The sequence below is a fragment of the Ictalurus punctatus genome, chromosome 3 (assembly GCF_001660625.3).
Source record: "Ictalurus punctatus breed USDA103 chromosome 3, Coco_2.0, whole genome shotgun sequence".
Lineage (NCBI taxonomy): Eukaryota > Metazoa > Chordata > Actinopteri > Siluriformes > Ictaluridae > Ictalurus > Ictalurus punctatus.
Window position 1 is genome coordinate 2,167,840 of NC_030418.2, and position 21,570 is coordinate 2,189,409.

The following is a 21,570-nucleotide window of genomic DNA, read 5'->3' on the forward strand; positions in this document are numbered from 1 at the left end:
AGTCTCATAGCATGGTTTGGAATTATATACCGTAGCAATATATTTGATATCTTAAGTAAGTGTGATCTGCTAAATGAGCTTAGAAAGCTAAAGCAGCCACCGGACGTCAGTAATAAAGACAGGACCGAGTTAGCTGCATGCAAAGCAGAGCTGTTAGAGGCTTACTGAAACATATTCTTGCAAACCAGGATTTTTGGCACCAAGCACCTATTCATAACACGGTTTCCGCAGGCGAACCCAAGCCAGAGGTCTGCTACAGCGCTGTTCTTTTTGGGGACTACGAGAGACACTCGGTTATGAAGATATAACAAGCAAAAGGAGACAGGGTCAGCATGATGGAGACTACAGATTAGACTGGGGAGAGACTTGCACACACACACACACACACACACACACACAGACTCGCAAATCACGGCAGCCATTTTGTGCTCCACAGTGCGCTAATGCTGCAGGCAGCTGACTGTCTGCCAATGCTCTGTTGATGCAAGTGAGAAAACCTAAGCGTCAACAATAATCAGATTAAGTAATGTTTACAGGAATATAATGTCCAAACGTTAGGTATTTCAGGTAGAAAATAGTGAAGGTGTTTATTCCGACGGTCTCTGAGCTGAGAGAATTGCGCAGATCGAGGATAGCCGGAAAGCACAAGGCGGTCACACGCGTAAAGACGGATGCCTGTTTCTCGTATTCTGTTCCTCTCGCTCACACAAGGTGTAAGTGGGGTATTGCATGGGATTAACAAGCACTACAGCTTCAAAAGTAACCCATTTACATGCAAGAGGAACACTCCTACCTAGGTTCTGGGTGCAGTCTCACCTCCTTTAGACCTACTCAAGCAAAACAAATGAAAATACATCAATATGCTCGTCATTAACTACTACAGAGACACTGCTCGTTTTAAAATATATATATATATATATATATATATATATATATATATATATATATATATATATATATATATACACTGTATATATATTTTTATTAATGTATTATCCTCAATGTGTAAAGATTGGTCATTGTGTCACATAAGTAAGGAATAAAACACTTGGGCGTATACTGTTCGAGAAAAATATTGAATGACAGACTGGTGTCATTCGGTTGCCCCATTAACACCCCAAAGATGATTCACATTAACAGCACATGCTGAATCCCTCTTATACCACAGCAGTCTGCCAATGTTAATGGTCATACTCCTGTGGATCGTCCACAAAGCAAGCTGGTTCCTATAATTACTCATGTTATAGCAGCTATAAACAACCAGTCCAATCCCCTCACCAGATTCGCTTTTTCTCTGTTGACGATAATAAGACCAATAAAATGCAGATTATCATGTTACCGAGACACTGCAAGGACAAACTTATCAGTCCTGAAGAACTTAAAGCTACAGCTTTACCTTGGACTGTCACAAAGTGCTGACACTTGGCCTCCAGCAAGTGGCTAGTTCCTTACTATAGAAATGATACTGTGTTAAATTGACACGTTCATATAAACCAGAACTACTCTCAGAGCTGCTGAACCAGAAAATGACTCAATACCTTCTGACCAATCAGATTAGAGAATTCATCAGTGCTGTGGTATAAAGGCTTTTAACACTCCTGAATATTTTTCACCGCCACAATACCGAGGAAACCCGCACAGTCATCGTATTTCAGACCCAGACAGTTATCTCTCGCTAATAGAAACCCAGAAATGCAGAAAATGGACCATGGCATCATTAGCCAGATAATAATGACGGTTGTAGCTGGATGAGCGGAGAGAACTGTCCAGTCTGTGGCAGTGGAAAGAACGAAAGAAAGAAAGCTGGTGGATGTTTGTTCCCCCGAAGCTGCAATTTTTCCTTCAAATTAAGCATAAAAAGGGAAAACATTGCTTGGCTTGACTCGCGATGGCCAGCTCCATCCCGCTCGCACAGCTTATCCACTCCGCTGAACAGAATGCTGGTTAAAACCTGCCAAGACCGGAGAAGAAATCGGACATTTTGACACCAGGGTTGCTTGATTACCAAATGATTTCCCTTGTGAAAATGAGCTCTTGTTTTGAGCTTCGTAAACAAACCATGTCTGACCATAACCTAGAGCTCTTTAACGGAGTCAAATCAGTAGAAATCAAACGGACTGTATTGCAGTCCAAGTAACCGGACAAATGAGACTCCCCCTCCTCACAGTGTATTCCATTATTAGTTTTGAAATGAAATAGTGATTCTAAGGATAATGATTTCAGATTTAATTCAAGGGCACTCATCTATTAGACATTTTGTATATATATAAAAAAAAACAACAACATTCAATTACAGTCACAGAAGCACTTGCATTCCTCAGTGCTTGCACATTTGTTCTCATTACATATGTTTAATTTCCAAATAATGAAGTCTTTCCGAGCTGCTCCGAAATGGCCGGGGGGTTTGGTGTTTTCAAGAAAGAGAGAGGCTGGTGAGAAAACCACTTCGTAGCTTTTAAGAATATAAAAGTGATAACAGACGAAAGATCGCCTGCTAAACGCTCATGCGCTAAAACCAGTAATGCAGCTCAGCCATTGCAGAGCGTCAGCAACCAAAGACTCTCATTAACACTTACACACACACACACCCCCCGGACAGAAAGGGTGCCATTACTTTTGACCAAAATGAAAGGCTAGTCATATCCGTATTCATTTGGATTGCTTTCTTTCAAGTCATTAATAAGAAATGCTAGCACTTTTATGTAACCTGCATACAAAATTGCGGTAACCTTCCAATTATATGATTCGAAGCTGAGGTCCTTATTACTTCGTGTCCTCACTAGTGAACGTAGACAAACCCGGGAGCTCTCCCGACACAAATGTATTTCCAAGCTGACTGGATTATGATAAAGACTATATTTCTTGTGCAAAAACGCTCCAAAGAACAAAATTACGAAGACATTTATTGGTGTCCAGCCTGAAAAATGGTACTATTTGTGCAGTTATTCTCAAGGCGGCAGAAACGAAGAGACAGTAGTTATAGACCTTATTTCTTTCTCTCGCTCCATCCCTCCGTCCATCACTGTTTCAGTAATGATGTCTCTGAGGGTTGGAGTCGGACCGAGCTCCGAGGAGAAATCCTTCAATCAGGCTAGCATCTGTAGCCTTGTTCCCACTAGCCACATGTAGCTCTGTCTTTCTGGATGAAGCCATTAAACACACACACACACACACACACACACACACACACACAGCCGAACAAATCATATTCTTAACCAGGACTGGGACGGGATGAATATTTAATAGCGTGTAACCCAAATAACGTTTTCCAGTACATCACAGAATAAGCTTCCTACTTTCTTGCTAATAAACCAGCAAGAAAAATAACCTTAGCTAGGACATCTGTAGTTTTGCAAGCTTAGCTGTTGGGCTAGAAGTTGTTAGTTGTTTTTAAACTCATAAATACATCAGATTCAGTTTATTGAGACTCCACTGAAATTGGATATACTGTGGCATGCTAATGCTGCTAACTGCAAGGTTAGTCCTGTGTATGATGATTATAAACAAAACAAAAAAAAAAGCAGGTAGCCAAACTGAGGTAAAATGTTCTTTGACGTTATGTACCAAGGAGATTTGAGGCCGAGTAAAAATCCACACTAGATATGAGAATTGACATCATATTAGGCAAAAAAAAAAAAAAAAAAAAAACAACTACAACACACAAAAATAACCAGTTTAAGTCCCATATAACACTCCAGCAGTAGTGCAAGGATTACCTTATTCTTCTAGAACGTTCTTCACTAACTATGCTCCGTTTTAGTATTAGCTAGCTAGCATTAAGGATATCATTTTACATTAGCTTGTTTTGGTGGTGTTCTCTATTTTTAGCTAGTCAGCTTTGTTTGGGAAAAGTATTAACCACCTGCTAGCGTTATGCTTGATTTGTTTGATGCACTAGCTGAATAGCTAATCTTGTGCGATAAGCATGTACGACTAAAATTCTGTCATGTTGTCCTAGTATGAAAAAGGGATGCCCAGTATGAATGAGCTAGCAAGATGGCTAAGCCCTCTCAGTCTTTCAGAGCTAATAATGTTTTGTTAAGTGTAAGGTGGAAAGTTTTATTTTTGGCACCATGCCAAATTATTTCCTGTTAGCAAATGTCTTAAGGCATTTTGGATGATGAAGGAAGGCTGAGAAAAGCTAATTAAACTAACTTGTTCTGGGCATGTTCTCTATTTTTAGGGAGTCAGCTTTGTTTGGGGGAAAAACATCAAACAACTGCTAGCTGGCTTTTGGTTGATACACTAGCTCAATAGCTAATATTCTCAAATTAGCATGTATGAGTAAATCCCCCCTAGCCGATCCTAAATTCTAAACGAAAATGAAGAGATGTGTGCAGCTAGATATGATGAATTCACGTCATGTTATTGTGGTATGAAGAAGGGATGAGCTAGCAAAATGGCTAAACCCACTTCTTCTTCTTTTTTATTGGTTTAATGGCGGTTGGCAAACCAACTTAAGGTGCATTACCGCCACCTACTGGACTGGAGTGTGGGCGGCTAAGCCCACTCTTTCTTTCAAAGCTAATAAAGTCGTGTTAAGTGTAAGGCGGAAAGTTTTGTCAAATTATTTCTTGTAAGGAAATGTGTTAAAGCATTTTTTTTTTGTAATGATGATGGGAGGCTTAGGCTGATTCCTTTCTAGCCCAGACTATATTCTGAAGAAACAATGAACGATAGCAGGAAGGGAAAAAAAAAAACAATAGGAAGCACGAAATGCGCTTTCTATTTGTCTTTCAACGAGTGTGCGTTCCATATGCCTACATATGAGACTCCTTGCTATAAATACTAGTATTTCAGATTAGCTCATCCTGCTGTATAGGCGGTATGCTGGTATAAATCCAGTTTCTTATTGAAAACTTTTTTTCCAGTGCACACTCACTTAATTTGCATATCAAGTAGCCTTTTCTAATAGGTCGCAGTATTCAAACGAGTGGTATCCATAGACATTCAAGCACGAGTGCGCACAAACATGCAGGCAATCAAAAACATGCTTCGCATAGTCATTATGTTTGCTGAGAGAGTATAATGGATTCATTAATCCCGAATGAGTGTTTGGTTTCATCACAGACAAACACTAATGATCCCACTATTGTCTATTCAGCTGGCTTTTACTATCTACCTGCCCCTCTTACACACACACACACACACACACACACACACACACACGATCTGCTTTTCTGATCATGATTCTACCTTCATGGGATTCCTTGTAAAAGTGTCACTCAGCAACACACACACACACACTGAATTATTCTATACCTCACATTTACTTTTATGGAGCCCGTCATTCACACTGTTGATTACACAACGCACCGAATGTCACACCTGAGGAGCGATTATGCAAATGAACCGTCATTTTTACCCCATGCATATTCATGAGGCCTCGTCTCATTTATCTAATTGCAAAGGTCAGGAGGCGGAGTCAATGCTTGTGCGAACCAAAATCCAAACACAAACAAGCCAACGGGATTAAAAGGCACTGCTTCCTGACACTATGGCCAGCTGCGAGTGTGTGGAGTGCAGCAGCTGCGTAAACACACACACACACACACACACACACACACACAACTCGCAGCACATTTGATTCTGTCAGCATTAGGGCCCGAGTCTGCTTATTCCTCCATTTCCTGCAGCGGGCTTGATATCATGTTTCAAACCATTACCAGCAAAGCTTGGCCACAGGGAGAGTTCTGCCATCCTCTACATCCACCCATCATTGTGCGGCCTTCCACTGTGCACCACACACACACACACACACAAACACACAAGGAGTCTGCTGCAGAGTTAAGGCCATTTCAATTGCACAGTCACGGAAAAAACGGTGCATCCTACTGCCCGAGAGCTCATATCTCTCTCTCCCTCTCTTTCTCTCTCTATTATTGTCCTCCTTGGCCAGACAGGTTAATTCTACTTCACCGAGGACAAACGGCCAGTGTCCGTGCCGCTGATTATAGCTCTACTAAAGCTTGGTCAATGTCACTCTACTCGGCTGCAGGAAGCCTGAAACGACTTCATCAGTTCTTCAGCAAAGCACACAATCACATACGATTTTCTCCAAGATATTACAGTAATAACCCTATTTAAGTTGTACCATCCACACACACCATTCCTCCATGTGATCGAATATGCTTTAACCCGAACCCCCCTTAACTCCCACTCAAATGTACGTTCGCAAATGTTGAAGTATTTGCTTCGAACTTGTTCAGCTACGCAACCTAATTTTCACTTGCGTGCATGACAGTGCCGTTGAATTCTAGTCGCTACAGAAGCGGTAACGTATTAGAACAAGCACATTAATAAAACAGCCTGTTGTTATAAACGCAATAATTGTTACCTATTTATTAACCTATAATAATTGTTTTATATATCTTTTCGCACACGGATCACGTTCACGAATTGCCCGTCAGCCTGCGGGGCGTTTGTGCGCGTGACGTTTGGATTCAAATTCACTTCATGTACTTTTATTTTGGTTTCCATCCTGTCGATTCATGCCACCCACTGAATCAACGCACCGATTACCCTACTGCGTTCACCTGTTCTGTGTCTCACCTTGATTCGTCTGGTTATTTCTGCCCTGTTGTGACTTTTCCTCCTTATGAAATCTTATCATGCTTTTAATAATACTAATCCAAGTCTTCATGTATTGATTAAGCATTGTCCCGGTGCTGACTAGCGTGATACACCCTGACTAGTGCGTACGTGTGTATAACGATGTTAACAGTCGAAAGTGACAGTGAGGCTGATGAGACGACTACGCAAAATCAAGTCACCCATACTACACGGACAGTTTCGTGGGTTTTCCCATAAGACAAACTTTTTGAAGTCAAAATTATTGCTAAGTTCACCCACCCCCCCCCACACACACACACACATACACCTGTTTAAATGCACGATCATGCAACCCTTAAAGCTTCATTACTCATTTTACAACAGAGCATGAATATAAATAATTCCTAACTCACTGCTGATGCACTTTATTCCCTCATTTAAGGCCAGGCGCGCACACACACACGCACACACACACACACGTCCTCCTGTTGCAATGAACCAGTAACTGGCAGTAACTTCCAGATCATATATCACCCTCCCTCACTACTCCCAGATGTATTTCCTGAAGTTGGGTAAGGGCTCGGAGTTAGGCGGGTACTCGGGGAGTCGGGATGCCTCTGTCTCAGCACAGGTTAATGGGTGTGTGAAACTGGTTATGTGAGAGGTCTCGCCACACTAATGAGGGTGAGAGGACTTCCCGTGACCCGTAGAAACCAGCGCATGGGTTTCACGTTGGCTTCATCTCAAGGTAGATCTCGGCTCAGTCTCTCACGCGCCCTCAACCTCGGCGTTCTCTTCGGGTCAAATTGAGGTGAAGTACAAAAAGTGCTAAAGGAGAAGTCTTAAAAGTTCGAACTTTGAAAGGAAAAAAAAAAAACTTTGAAAGATTTCAGCTCACGAAGGACCTCTGACTCACACCTGTGCCGGCGTCCCAAATTTTTTCAGCGGTTAAAAGCATAAGATAAGCATAAGGGGGCATAATGGGGGGCTGGGTGTTGACAGTGGAAGTGACTCAGCAGTTTATCAGTGGTGGGGAGCATGGGCAACTGTACACTTCTCTTTTCCTCTGAGAACGAAGACATAAAAATAATGGCACACCATACTTTTTATCCGTTTATAGTTGCATCGAATACACTTCCACAATACAACTTAGTTCCTCTCATCACTTACGTTATAGCAGCTATAATCGTCCTCTTCAAATGAATGAGAGAAAAACGCGGCTTGTTAGCGAGAAGCGAAATACGTAAAGTGCCCTAAGGTGAAATTGCATCTTCACCTCTTCTACAAAGCACTGATACTAGAGACTCCTTTTCCTTCTGTTAAACAAACACCTCCTTGCATTTCACCTCAATCTGACCTGAACTGAACGCCGAGGTTAAGGGCGCCGAGAACACCGCGCCATATCAACTGTCCATCTCTCTTTGCTAAACGAAAACGCAGGTGATCGTCAGGCTCGGATCATGCTGCGCGTCCACCATACCGTACGTGTACGCGAATTAGACGTTACCAAAGAGACGAGATAAACGAGACGGTATTAGAAGTGATGTACATCGCAGCTTATAAAACACCTTCTGACCAATCGGATTTGAGAATTTAAACAGTGCTGTAGTACATGAAGGGTTAGATGGACACAAACACGGGGTAGGATGTCAGATCCTGTAAGCGGTGGTGATCACAGCGTTGATGTCTAGCCTGTGGCTTAATTTCATCGCGTGGGTTGTAGCCTGGCAATGACAACCTGTCTCCAGCAGAGAGGATGCTGCTCCTCGGTACCCGTCTCACTGCCACCCGACATCTGCCATCAGGACTCGCTGTGCCGGACTGCTGGCATTTGTCTTCATAAATAAAAGATAAGTCACTCTCTCTTTGTGTCTCTCTCTTTTTTCTTTTTTTTTTCTTTTTAAGTCTCCCAGCCCTCTCTGCTGTCAACAAGATAAGAATGAGACACACAGATGTTGCTGTTCCATCAGCATGAGAGCCCATTTTCCTTTAAACCGCTGCATCCATCCAGGGGAGAAGGATATCGATTGTGCTGCTAGTGATACACTAAGACTCTCGACTGGAGGGAAAGAGGACGTGTTCCTAAAAAGAAAAGGCAATTGATTCCTCTTGCTATATAATTAGCATAACAGCTAGTTAAGACGACTCTATACATTTTGGGATTGCCTTGTCGAGTGGCATAGTGTAAACTAATCTACAGGGGAAAAGAGAGCACGCCGAGAGTTTTTAACACAACCTTATTGACGCGCTCTTCACCTCCTGCCATTTCTAGGGACATTTCAATACTTTATCAGCTCAAGTGACACGCCATTACCTGGACCCTGAGTCGGTGTTAAATATGGCATTACGCACTTCATCGCAGTCAACACCACCAATCTGATGCGTGCTGTACAGACACTTTCGTCTTTGACTACTTGATAGCTTAATGTTGATGTTTTACCTACATATGTTCTATGTTGGATGCTAATCCACTCACGAGCTAGCAAAACAAACAAACAAACATCATTACATTTCAACGGTAGTGGAAATTTAGTATTGTATTTATTTATTTATTTATAGGGAAGCAGGCAGTAGGCTCAAAATGAAGTGTGTGGGGGTGGGGATGGGGGGGGGTGGTGAATAAACCTGGATTCTATTGTATTTCGTTGTTTTTTTTCCTTCTATTATCAAACCAAAGTGTGGCTTAAACACAGTGGCTGCCTCTCTGCACCGTTTCAGATCTTATTTAACAAACCCACGAAAATGTTCTCAAAATGTCAAGCTTCACTCACAAACGCAACTGCGCGGAGAACGCCACGACAGAACACAGCCGGCAGAGTTATTTATTTATTTATTTATTTATTGGCCTGTCAGATGTTTCTGGATGCGTCAAAAGAGAATGTGATCGGCGCATTTTATTCGTTTTTGGGGTTTTTTTTTTTTTTGGTCTTTTTACGGTCTGGATTTGATTTCAGATTTAAAATCGTACGCGATACTCTGGCGAATTCGGGTAGAACGTTTGCCGTTTGTCATAACCAGAAGGTGACATGGGTGCGAAAACTCCCGCACCACCACCAGGATCTCTAGACATGGAAACGCTCGCTTCGGAATCGGTTTAGCTGCGTGCAGGTTGGAGGTTATAAGGAAATATACTTGCCTGATAACAATAACGCGTCTTGAATTCTGTAATTACGTTCGACGAATCTCTGATAAACGATAAAAGGTAGGTCTATATGAATGGAAACAAACAGAAGAGCTTCCGAACTATTCAGAGTAACCGTCTGAGCAACTGGATTACAGTGAACAGGTTGAATGGACTCTTTGGTTGAATGTCTCTTGATTTCGCGGTAACTTTTCTTAGCATTTCAGAAGAAGTGCGACAGGAAAGACTGCAGCAGCTGCAAAGGGACAAACGTATCTTCTAAATCGGACTTGTTCGAGCTAACCTCGTGAACGTGATTTCATGAGAAATGTGAATGCATTCAACCAGGGATTGGAGATCTTTCCATCTCCCCCCCACCCTTAGCCTTCGTAACTTTTCCTTACCATTTTTATTTTTTTACCAAAGTGCTAACTGTACTCATCTCTATGACCTTTTATGATACCAACATCTAGACACGCTTAGTCAGTGCAGCATGACCAGCCTTGCCAGGATTTTGAGAAATGTCAAAATCATACACATTCAGAAAGAAAGAAAAAAAAAACCTCATCGGTTTCCGGTTGGACGAGCTCTTGAAGATTCTGTCTAGAACTTTACAGCAGAAGCTTTTCCAAGTTTTTTTTTTTTTTAGAAAGTAAAAGACCTTGACCATCCAAAGAACCCTTATTTATGCTCTCATTTCTCCACTTCTTATCGAACTTCTTCTGATTACTTTTCACGAACTGCATCCAAATTCTTCACCGTGCAGCGCTGTTGTTCAGGACCCGACAGTCAGACATGGAAATGAACTCGGCTCTTAACGATTCAGCCCTCCGGCTTCCGCCACTCACTCGCTCTTTTAGTGTCAGGTTTGAGGAGCGGTCCATTTCCTCCGACATTGCCGTGACCTACTAAAAGTTTAGGTGGATTATTTCGGGTACAAAGTCATTCAGGGGTTTAACGCAACACCACCGTTAGTATCCGTTTAGTGTTCCAAATATTTACATATTTGGATATAATTGTAAAGTGGGCGTGGTTTAACCTGAAACTGTGCGGATTCTGGCTCTGGCAGTTCCTCAACCTCAGCTACATCACTCCAGGGATTAATAATAGTCCTGTGATATTCCCAAACAAACTTTTCTTTTTTTTTTAAACAGCATTCTTTTTGATTTGTGTCCATATTAGTATCTGTTTAGAAAGCCTGATCTGTTCAATCTGAATGATATGTATATTCATATTCGGTTACATTCCTAATATATATATATATATATATATATATATATATATATATATATATATATATATATATATATATATATATATATATATATATACGTTCATAATATATTTTCTTCCCCCCCCCCCCACTTTTAATTGTCGTGATCACTAAAGTAGACAGTTGCAAGCTAGCCTCTTAAGTAGACAGTACTCAGAAACAACATAGGGTAGATCACCACCTAGTGGCAAGTAATTGCAAGTGCAACAAAAGGCATCCAAGATGGCGGACTCCGATTCAAATTCGCTAAATACTCCAGGGATTTCTGTTCTGTCCTTCTACAGGAAAAAAAAAAAAAAAAAAAAACCCTGGCGTATAAATAAAATAAACGCAAAAAAACGTGCATCCGTCTTCACCTCCGTCACCCGACGGAGACGACGCGTTATTCGTTCTTCCAATTGGTTGGTTGGCTGCGGGACGAAAACGCAACTGCTAATCCGACGTAAGTGACCGTGTTTGATATATAATTAAAATCACGGGCCCGTAGAAGCAGAGGGTCCTGCACCATCATTTCAGATTAAAGCACTGAATTACGGGTGAACGCCCGAGCCGGAGTATTGTGATGGAGTAAGCTTCTTTTTTTGCACGATCGCTAAAACTGCCGTGCTGCAGTACTGTGAGATGCGTACAAAATCACGAATATATTTTGATATAAACATATGTAAATGCTGGAGTATTCCTTTGAGCACAAACTCAAAATAGATGGAAACCCCCAGCAGGTTCACCCTCAACCCAGATGGCTGTATCTGAGAAATGACAACTCGCATGCGGACAGGCTCTCAATCCCACCTCTCAGCAGGAGCACGGCACACACAGCCTCCACACTCATCACATATAGACACCGTACAGCCTACTGAGAGCAGCTAGCTAAACCATTCATCAGCCGCACTCAGGGGCCAGCTTCAGTGTGTGCGTGTGTGTGTGTAGAGGTGTGTCCTCCCGTTTTTAATCTGCCATCTGAGCCGCGAAGCCGTCGGCCGGCCGCCGTCACGGTGCGATGTCGCGTCCTCGGGTTCAGCGTCCCCGTGACAGATCTGCCGCGGCGATAAACGCGAGAGGACACGAAGACAGGAAGAGAGAGAAAGAAACTTCGCATTTTCATTAGAAATCATCATGAAATGCACGCAAGTTGGTAAGAATCCCTTTCAAGCATTCGAACCTTTTAACTATTACGCCACAGCGCTACCGAATGCTCGATTCCGATCGGTCGGAATTTTCCAGAACGGTTCGTTCACGGGGACTCGTATGGCAGACACGCCACTGTTACTTAACGGAGAAAAAAAAAAGATTAAATATTATGATATGGTGATGATTTTTAAGGAGGTGTTTAATTATTTATGGAAGGAGTCTCCAGTGTCAACGCTTTGCAAGTCAGTTTTGCACCATGGGTCATCAGGACTGAGGTGTTTACGTTTATTTATTTATTTATTTTGGGTTTGTTTTTGTCTTACTAACTTCAAGCAAGGAAGAAAGGAAAAAAAAAAACAGATAGACGGATGACTGTTTATTGCGGTGACATGATTCCATATGTTGACGTGTTTCCTTCTGGTACAGGGAGTCAGACTGACGTCGCGTCGATGCTCTCGACGGACTTACGCGACGTCCGGTAGCGTCCGAGTTGCACCACATCTAACAAACCGGTCAGTAAATTAGCGATGCAGCTAAATATGGAAACATTCCAGCATCAAGTTGGTAAAACTCCAATCGAGGGATGAGTGGAAAGGAGAATAATGCGAAGCATGGAAAGAAGGAACACATTATTATTACACAAACCTACTGTTTGCTGTTAACACTATTACTGTAGTACTAGTAGGGCATGACCCATTTCCTTCCAGAGAGCAATTAACTGGACGGTCATGAAGTTTCGCCTAGATATGAATCATCAAAAATCTTTCGGCGACTTTCTCAAAAGGTGACGAGCTGTAAAAAAATTTTAAAAAGTAGAGAATATTTGTTGTCTCATATTGGTGTCTATAACACGAATGGAAGGATAGAAAAAGCTCTAAAGAACCAACGTTGATCTCCGGGGCACTATAAAGCTAAAATCAAGCACAGGTAGTACAGATGATGATGTCCACCGGTATGGTTCATTTACTTCTACTTCTACGCGCGTCGATAGTTTTTCCCCTGTTTTCAAACACTAGGTGAAGGAGCCATTTTCAGAGCGCAATCCAATTTCAAAACCTGTCAAATTCGAGTGTTCTGAGAAGTGCTTGGCGTTCCGAAAGACGACTCTTCTGCTTCTAAACGGCTATGCAAAAGCCTTTAAAAACACTCAAGCGAGAAATGGGAAAAAAAAACACAAAACAATCCTGCTTATGTCCTCATCCGAAAAGGAAGGGGCGGCCGAGTTTCCGACCTGCGGCGTTAGCGCGGATCGTGAACGCGTTTGTTTAATGGCAGCTCGTCTGTTAGTTTAACCGTCACTTCCACTCGACGGTTCGCGACGGGAATACGGACTATGTCCTTTGAAAGGCAAATAAATTGAAAGGAATTGAAAGGAAAAGACCGCGTTTGCTTCTCGGAGGTGAGCGGAGGAGAGGAGAAAGAAAGGAGAACGCAGCACAGCACCTCCACCTGACAAGCGCTCAGACAATAAAAAAAAAATGCTACTCCTGCTTAATCGGCGCTTGTTCATCAAATCCGATTGGCTGGAGAGGCACGGGGCCAGACTCATCGTCTCAGCCTCAGAGGTTTATCCTTTACGTACCACCGCGAAAGACCGCACGATGAAACCTCGACCATATCCACGTGCAGTTTAAATCCGGATTTAACGTGCTCCCGGCTACTTCGTTAAACCCATCCGCCAGCCAGTAACGCGGCGCAAACTGTAATCATAGCGTTCCTGAATTTGATTTTCGGTCCAAGGTAATTGCGGTAAGCCTAAGTTAATTAAAAATAAAACAAAGAACAGCTCATAAACAGTCGTGACTGATCGTCTGATGCTAAGTGGAACAGGAACGTACACGGGGAGATCGCCATCGTCTCGAAATCAACGCTCGGCTTCATCACAGCGTAGCTTCTGAAGCCGACGTAATGAAAAGACACGCGGGGTTTTATTTTTTGCGATCGTTGCGGCTCGATCTTGCCATGGCTTTTTTTCGAAAATTTGGATTTTTTTTTTTTGTGCTTCCCCCCCCGTGGAAAACTACTCGAATTGGCAAACGTGATTGTCTTTCGCAGCGATGTTCGTTGGTAAATGAGACCTTTCGGCTGTCCTCACGTTCGACGCACGTGAATCGAAGAAGGCTTTGGCTGAATCCATGTTGTGACGATGTCACACGACACGTCTCGTTCCAAAATCTGTGGAAAATTTGCGGTAATTTTGAGAAATATTTTATATATATATATATATATATATATATATATTTTAAATCACGTTTGCTTGATTTGGCGGTCATTTCTGCCATCGCGGAATCCTGGAGGAACGGTTTAATACCAGGAAATGATCTGAATCCAGTGCTAAAAAGCACTACTCGAGCATTTCGTCATGCGAGTCATATATATAATATATATTATACCGGCAGTATAAAGTAAAACAGGCCTGATGTTTGTTCGTGCTCCGATTTTAAACGGCTTGTAGAAATCGTCTCGTTTCATAGATTGACGTTTGGATTAACATGTCCAGTCGGCTTCGGATACAATTCAATCTGATCCTAATCCATAAAGATCCGTTAAACTTTAGCGACCACCTTGATTGCACGTTACGCCCGTGACGTCGGACGTGCCACGGAACCGGAGTGACGGGAAGCGCCATCCATGACTCCCAGGTTGAAGTAAATCGAAAGCCGGGTAAATGCGAGATCACAGGCGAGCGCCTGTGCGCTATCGAAACGGATGAAATCTCTATTACGGAACGGTTGCCTATGATCTTCGATATGATTGATCTCGATGCCCGATGGCTGGAACCGAAATGAAACCCGTGCTAATGAAGACAAAGCTTCATCCACTCCTGGTCGCCTTGGGCATAACAAATAAATTGCTCGTTGTTTTATTTTAAACAGCACATGCATCTTCCGTCCATGCGTCTTTAACGGGGCCGCCCGTTAATTCGGGCTCCCGAGGAACGCATTTGTTACTTTCGCAAACACAAACCAGGAGTGTTTCATTTATCAAAATCGCTGTTAAGACGCAACAGAGTCGCATTTAGCCAACGAGCAGAAGAAAGAAGAATACGAACATGTCTGAAGAACATCACAACCAGGATTTCTGCCATCACGGCACCTTCTACTCATCACCGGTACGCATTAAATATTAAGTATTTAAGAAAATAGACGGTGGATAACTGGACACGACAATAACGAGCTTTCATTATCGAGCCCGTTCTTCGAAAGCACGATGTTAGGAAGTAATTCGGTAGCATGGAGGCTTGGAGGAAAAAAAAAAGAGAGAAAAAAAAACCCCTACTCTAATATCTCGGTATGAAAATTTCAATAAAAAGCAGCCGTTCGAAAGTCCCCAGAGTTCATCCCGAGCACTTTAGCACTCTCTCGCACACAAATCTTCATTAATTAAAACCGAATTCTTTATCAAAGTGCCACTGACCAGACGAAACCGCGCTAGCATTAAGCCACTTTGTAACCTTTCATCATTCCAACTTCGGGGCGCTCCGGGAAAACTCGACAGGATTCCTGAGGAGAAACGTGGCCAAGATGTTTTCTCGCTCAGCGAGCAAAGTGCCTTCTTTCATCCTGCTCGGTTCCTTGCACCGACTTGAAAGGAATCAGACACACACCCCCCCGCCCCCAACCAGATAATTCGTCAGTGCCTGCCTTCGTCAATTATTCAAGTCATCCTCTACATATTGAATATGTTTCTCTTTCTCGTCATTAATATTTAAGGGCTTCTTCCCTCGCCGGGACGTCTGGTAAGGATAAATCAAGGTGACATTACGTTTTATTGAGACGGTCTTGTCATGAAAACGTGCTTTAATGGAGCTGGAGTCCGGTTCTTTTACAACCGTCTCGAAAACGAACGTGCGAGCGAGGATGGGTCGGACAAACAAATCACCGGATTAAATACGAATCCGGGCTCGGGAAAAGATGAGTATGGATAAATAAGGATGTCGGGGGGAAGGGCTAAGGCATGGTTAATGGATTAATGGATTATGGTCAGTAGCTGGCAGTGATGAATCCATAGAAGGAGCATCCGATCATTCTCATCAAGCTTACGTTATGAAACGAGAGGAAAATCGATGGCCATTAAGTAGCACTCATCTCTGAAACGGAAAAGAAAAAAAAGAAGAAAAAAGAAAAAAAAAAACCCCCGTCAGCCAGATTCAGTCGAGCTCCACATCTCTGGGTTGGTACGGTAACCAAATTCGATTCTATAGCCGATCGTATCGGATTAGTGCTCTGATCGATGGAGTTCAGATAAAGTCCTCTCTCGTGGACTCGGATCGAGTCAGGTCAGGTCACAGCTTCGTCAGATTAGCATTTCCCTGCCTCTTTGGCTAATTACGAAGTCCCTCGTGACTTGAAGGAGGTTCCCATGGAGGAGGGGAAACTCTCCTCATGCAGTCACGAGGTCCTTTATGAAAGCATTTTGATCGAAATGTACACGTCACATTATTTAAATGGAGCAAATCATGTCCAGGAACAGTATAACGGGGAGGAAAACGCCTTTATTTACATATGAGAAGAGTTTCTAGATCCTAAAACGAAGCTTCTCAGCTCCGCCCCTTTTGTTCCAGCTCAAAAAACAAAACCAAAAAAAAGAAGTTGATATTTTTAACGGTATAGCGATTGTACACTGTTGTATCGTTACTACGTGTAGTAGTAGTTACATCAGTAGAACATCAATATCAGTTTATATTACACCGCTGTTGGGTTCTCGAATCTGATTGGTCAGAAGGTGCTGATTATTTTTCGATAACAGGAGGTCTGACCGTATTTCCGAGCTTGTATTAAGGTGCTCTTTCTCATATGTTATCTTCAATCTGTGCATAGGAAGAGCTCAATCACAGAGATATGGTCAGGTTTCCTGTAACAAAATGAAAAAGAAATATGGAAGGAGTCTCCAGTGTCACTGATTTGTAACAGTCAGAGGTCAAGCTGTAATGAAAGTTTTCTGCCACAGGAAAGTCATCATTATGGAGGTCGTTGCGCTTTGCCGTTTCTCCACTTTCACGTTGTGTTTCTTACAGACATATACGTACTGTATGTACACACCCAGCTTATTAGATAGAAACGAATCTTCAACCCCGACTCCAAAAAAGTTGGGACGCGGTGTAACACGTACATACATGTAAATAAAAACAGAATGCAACCATTTGCTAATCTCGTAAATCTGTATGCTAGTCACAATAGAACATAGAAAACATATCAAACGCTTAAACTGACGAAATGTAGCGTTTTAAGAAGAAAAAAAAAATAATAATAATAAGGTCGTTTTGAATTCGATGGCCGCAGCACGTCTCAAAAAAGTTGGGACGGGAGCAACAAAAGGCTGGAAAAGTAAGTGTTCGTAAAAAGAAACAGCTGGAGGTTAGTTGGGAACAGGTCAGTAACGTGATTGGGTATGAATGGAGTATCTTAGAGAGGCGGAGTCTGATACACACGCTGGAACTGTAACGTCATGGTTCATGGGTCACTGATGAACAGCTGCATACATTATTCATTAGCTCAAAAGCACAAAAACACACACAGAGCACACTTAAATTCATTGATCCAACATTTTCCCCATATGGCTTTCTGTTCATGTTTCTTCCGATGAGGTGAATAAGAATAAAAAATAAGAATATTGATCAAGAAAACCATTTTCTAAGAAGAAAAAAAAGCAAGCAGCTCTGTCATGACCTTAAGTCCTATTTGAAGTGCTTCCAAAAATGCGAATTTTAGACTGAGCCAGTGTGGGCGTTTACCAACCGGAGCCCCGTCATCTATCAAGAAGAGCAATGTGTAAATCTAGCGTATACTCGCGGGTCCCTGTGGAACGCAGTGGGGCTGGGTGATGTGATATAATTGATATACCGTGATATCAGCAGTACATTTATAACAGTGAGAGATCGTTACTCACAATAACAACTTGCTGAGTGGGTTTTTCTTTACTATTTGTAAAGAAATAGCTGTTCATATACTTACTGACTACTGACATTTAACGTTAACTCCATCTATTTCGCTATAACCAATAATAGATTAGAGTTCTAGAACAAAAGGCTTTATTTTATGTATAAAGCATGTATTTGATTCCGTTTGCATAACCAATTCGTAATACCTTTCTTACAGTGTTAATAAAGAATCCTTATAGGCCATGTACTAACCATTTATTCATCCATCCATCTTCTACCGCTTCAGGGTCACGGGGAACCTGGAGCCAATCCCAGGAGGCATCGGGCACAAGGCGGGGTTCACCCTGGACAGGGTGCCAGTCCATCGCAGGGCACAATCACACACCCATTCATACACTACGGACACACGATCAGCCTACCATGCATGTCTTTGGACTGGGGGAGGAAACCGGAGTACCCGGAGGAAACCCCCGCAGCACGGGGAGAACGTGCAAACTCCACACACACAGGGCCACGGTGGGAATCAAACCCCCGACCCTGGAGGTGTGAGGCGAACGTGCTAACCATTAAGCCACCGTGCGCCCACTAACCATTTATTATTTTTAAAAAAAGGAAAAAAAAGGAAAAAAAAAAAAAAAAGAAGTGGCATTATGACGTTAAACGTTAATGCATAACCTAAGAGCTTATTAAATAACCAGCCTTGAATGCTGCAGGGGTTCATTAGTAACAAATTAATTTTATTTTGCATATTTAAAAATATATATATTAAAAATCAGCTAAAATGGATGGCGAAAAACACTTTAATGATGGAGGGGAAAAGGGACAAAAATGTATGAGGGGAAAAAAAAAATATATATATATATTTAATACTTGATTTTCTTCCCTTCCATAATCCTTCCCTTCAGAGGGAATCCAGATTTTCCACACGTTATTCAAGATATACCAAGGTGACAGGTTTAGGAAATCATCTAGTAATGGCTTACCAACAAACTGTAAAGCCACATTATTATTAAAACGCCAAGTTTAATAACAAAATCATGCAGATGAACCTGAAGTTCACTACCAAAAAGGACGAGTGTCCATCTCTCTGCAATGCTTCTGCCTATTTCACGTCAAATTTGTCAGACGTGTGTGGTATACGAGTTTGAGGTAGACTACCAATTTTGATGCCTGTATCTGAGAAGGGGGATGGTACAACGTTAAAATAACTGACTTTCTCTGAACCTACTTGACCAATCAAATTGAAATGTGCTGCATGTTTATAATTGGTTTGCCATGGATATAGGCACAGATGACATCACCAGCTTTCAGCACACATTTGACACAGTTAGACGTGATCTATCGTCAAAAAAACTACAGATTTTTTGTTCCATGGACTGTAAGTTGGCAAGAACTGGCCACTGGGGAGAGTACTTGCAAACGATGCTTGGACCCCAAATTTTGTAGCTTTTTATATTATGTACATGATGTAAACAAAACACAGAAAGCAGTTGGATACTACCGATGTCGATATACCTCGTCTAAATAGAAAGCATATTAAGATTATATTAAATGTTACTCCGTTTGATGTCCACGACGTTTGCAAAGTAGGATCCTTAATTTTTCACCTGATTGAGTCTAAAGTAAACTCGGCAGTATATATCTCAGGAGCGATGGTAAATTAATCTGGATCAAGCACAGTCAGAGCAGGGTAATCTCACAGAGTGCCAGTGAATCACGCACCGCCAGAGTGAGACACTCAGATCAAATATTCAAGACTGAACACCAAAGGAGATCTTTTTGGCTGCATCAGGAAAGCGATAACATCCAAGCGTAAGGTCTCGGAATCATTATAATCCAGCTTTCACGTCCAACGGTCTCGTGTTAGCTATATGCAAAGCTGTTAACCGAGACGATTGATGTCAAACGCCTCTGTAGCACATCCAATGATCCAGATAAATGGGTGCGAGATATGACGAGTGATGTAGGGTCACTGCGTTCCTAAGTATTGTTATCTCAGTCCCTGGAAAGCATCAGAAGATTTAGTGGTATCCAGAGTCTTTGTTCTTTAAGACAACAGACCAGGTATTTGCCACAATCCTTTAAAATGAGATTATTTGCATGATTGAACAACAGTTCTTGCCAGCTTCCCCAGATGCTCTTACATTATAAAACGGAAGGCTGTGATTGTGGTCATCAGGGGAGAAATGATGCATTCAAGTGATTACATGATCGGACAGTTTATGGAAGTCTCCATAAAGACAGAAATTGTGCAACAGAAACACTTTTATTTCAGGTCATATCTCTGCAATGCTTCAGCATGTTCAGACCAAAACTGGTAGGCATGTAGAACACATGACTTAGAGGTAGTCTACCAATTTCGAGGTGTGTATCTCAATAGGGGACTCGAACATTTAAAATATCCGTTTCTCTGAAACGGCATGTTCTATCAAGTTGAAATTATTCACGTTATATGAAATGTTAGACTGACATGTCAAAAATAGACTATTGCTGGGTTGGAGAATTTGATTATTTGAAAAGCACGACTGCCATCAGCCAGTTTCAGCAGGAATGTGACACAGGAGTGGTCCGTCATCACAAAACTACAATCTCATTATTGATCTATGAGAATTGGCAAGAACTGGCCACTAGAGAACGTACTTGCAAAGGGTGCTTGGACCCCGCAGATCACTTTTTGTGGCTAAATTGTATACACACACACATACACACGTTAGTCAGTTAGCACAATCCTCACAAAAGAGCAAAAGCAATCTTGTATTAGTCTGATATAGAAAGACGTATACATTGTCAAAATGAAACGGACACCTCGATTACCGTTTTAAAATGATTGGTGTTCACACCCTACACATGCAGAGAGAGAGAGAGAGAGAGAGAGAGAGAGAGAGAGAGAGAGAGAGAGAGAGAGACCTATATGTTGTAGTCTATATCCAAGTTAACCTACATCTGTATGTAAATATGTAAAAATCTAGGCCAAACATTTCTTTATAACAACATGCTATGGCTACAGCTACACACGTTTCCAGTGGGGCCAAATGTCTACATTTAGATCAAACTTTTACCGAGTCAATCCCATTTTCTCCCCTAAATCCATGTGTACACTGTGACGAAGTGTAATGTGAAATATGTAAATGTCTGTCTACATCATTCCCATTCTATTTGTAACACGTCACTGAGAGCAGATTATATAAGTGACAGATGATGTAGACTTTCTTTAGAGCCTTAAAGAAAGAAAGAAAAAAAAAAAGGTTTTCATAACTGATGGAATAAAGTTACAGAGCAGTGTGAACTCAGCAGTTAAGGCTCTGGGCTTGTGACCTCAGTGAGAGGGGTTGAAATCCCAGCAGCGCAAGACCTTCAAAATTGGGCCCTTGAACAAGGCCCATAAACCTTTCTGCTCCAGCGGTGCCAGAACATAGCTGACGTGCACTTTGACCTCGATGTCCTAACAGGCTGGGATTTCACTGTACACACATGCATATGCGCCTGGCTTTTTTCCCCCCTACATGTTTGAGCAGTAAAAATCATTTGGACCGTATGAAATATCTTATGCTGCTGCACTGATAATGGTGATAATAGTTTGAAATGAATTGACTGGAATTGCTATTCCATCATACA

General features: G+C 42.0%; 1 protein-coding gene across 2 annotated transcripts in view; it reads right to left on the bottom strand.

Annotated features, from left to right (window-relative positions):
• The window catches only part of LOC108262175 (pro-neuregulin-3, membrane-bound isoform), a 308,202-nt gene that overhangs the window by 284,528 nt on the left and 2,104 nt on the right, over window positions 1-21,570 (bottom strand). The gene's annotated exons all lie outside the window — the stretch shown is intronic.